This window comes from Anoplophora glabripennis, unplaced genomic scaffold, assembly GCF_000390285.2.
Source record: "Anoplophora glabripennis isolate ALB-LARVAE unplaced genomic scaffold, Agla_2.0 scaffold895, whole genome shotgun sequence".
NCBI lineage: Eukaryota > Metazoa > Arthropoda > Insecta > Coleoptera > Cerambycidae > Anoplophora > Anoplophora glabripennis.
In genome coordinates this window covers 1-2273 of record NW_019417009.1, presented here as the reverse complement: position 1 = coordinate 2273, position 2273 = coordinate 1, and positions in this window count along the sequence as shown.

The window sequence follows — 2273 nt, the reverse complement described above, 5'->3', positions numbered from 1 at the left end:
GCATTTTTCGAATTTTTTTAACATATTATGTCGCCAAAAGTTAAGCCCACGTTTTTTTTATGCGCATAGAAAAATTTTCATTTCTAAAATCTCCGTGGATATACGATTCACCCAAATATGGCTTTTTGAAACAGATACCGTCTGGACTAAAATCACAGAAGATGAAACTGATGAAACTCAGCAGAAATATAAAGGAAAAAATAAAAAGAAACATGAGCTATATGTAAAAACTGCATCATATGTTGTTACTGGATTTTAAATAGATATAATCTATTGACAAACGTATTTCTCTTTGCATCAGTAACATATAAATACGTATTATCTCTATCGTTTACACAAGTAGCTTGTGAGAGATCATTTAGTACTTTGAAGTTTTTAAAAAATCGTTTGAGAAGTTCGCTGACTCAGGAAAAACTAGAGACTTTTATGTTAATGGCATTAAATGTAGACATTTTAAATAGTTTGCCATTAGATGATATAATTAATGAATTAGTTTTAAAAAGTACACTTTTAAAAAATCTCCTTTTATATTAAATTGGAATTTTTAGATTATACTTAGCTCTACAACACAATATTTTCGATTGATACAAAGTATATATTTTAATGATTATTTATTTATTAAAAAGAATAATGCTTTAACTTCTTATACCTTCCAACTACTACTTATCCATTTAAAAAAAAAATCTAAATTATTTTAATTTAAGATTTAAATTTTTATCTACAAACAAATTGTGAGATTAATTATTTTTAAAACAATATCAAATTATCTATGGCTAACTTTTTCAAATATTTGAAATAAATCATTCACGAAGAGCCTATTTAAAATAAAATAAATTCTGAAACTTTCAAAAAACGGACCGCTTGATGAATGTTTCCCGGGCCTGTTCATCTAGCCAGTCCGCCTCTGGAGCCCCTGCTCACTTTTTTCGGGAAGTCCTCAACTTTCTAAACATTACTTTTCCCGATCGCTGGATAGGCCGTGGCAGCCTAGTTTAGTCTTTTGTGATGTATTCTGTATTTCATTGTTGTGTATATTAGCACAGAATATATAGCTACGCTACAGAAGGCTCGTGCAATGTATTAAAATGTAGTCCCCGAAAAGAGCTAAGGAAATGGGAGCATCGACATGGGTAACATAAGCTGGACAGCCTAGGAATGCCGTGTCATCAATTTTGGACAAGTGGACGGCAATAGCCGTTTAAGTCAGTCTGCATTAGAATCTGACACTGTAATTACCATTCAACAATAAAATTTAATTTTAAAAATTATTTTTTAAAAAGACCGAAACAGTAATCGGAAATTTAAGTGGCGCAGTCGGTAGGATTGGTCAATCGGTATTAAGGAACATAATATCGGTTCGTTTCAACGATTTATTGACCATCCAAACAAAATTCGGACTTTTGGTGACTTAATCGCGAGTTACGAAACTGTTCCGAGCAAAGTGTAGAAGTGTCCAGCTAGGTGAAAGGGAGAGTAGTCTAGCGAGAAGCAAAAAGCAGTTCTGAGAGAATATCAGCACACTTTTTGGGACCAAAAACTACATGGATATCCGGATGCTGTTACTGTAAGTACACGAATGTCTTATAGAGGTCAACTTGAATATAATTCAGAAAACTCCGAAGATTCTGATTCATTCTCACCCACACTAAATCGTCTTAGGTTCCAATTAACAAATTTTAATTTTAACAGTCAAAATAATTCAACAAACATGACTGAACCTGGTACAAATGTATTACCTGTTCTAAAACAAGAGTATCTAAATATGATACCAGAATTTAACGGACAAACCGAACTTTTACCAAGGTTTATAGAAATAAGTGAAAAATTAGTAAAAAAATTTTACAACACTGCTGATCNAATATATCTAAAATGATCATGACATTCTTTAAATATTTACGTATCAATTAACAGAAACCATGACTACCAATTCAGAATCAGGTTATACCAAATTAACCACAATACAACAGCTGTTCGTTAAAAATAACCCGAGTCCATTCAAAAATAAATTTTTACTAGTGCGACATCTATTACAAATCAAGCGAATTAAAGGTCGAAGATAATGCTATCACAGAATATATAACTATGCTACAGAAGGCTCGTGCAATGTATTAAAATGTAGTCCCCGAAAAGAAGCCGGCTCTAAAATCCTTCTTCTTTCAAACTGCGCATGTACAGTAAAGAGTGTAAGTTTAGCTCCTAGCTCGTAGGTGACGCCAGAGGCGAGTCGGATTTAATGCCCAGTTTAGACAGCGTTGCCGGATGTAAATTTTACA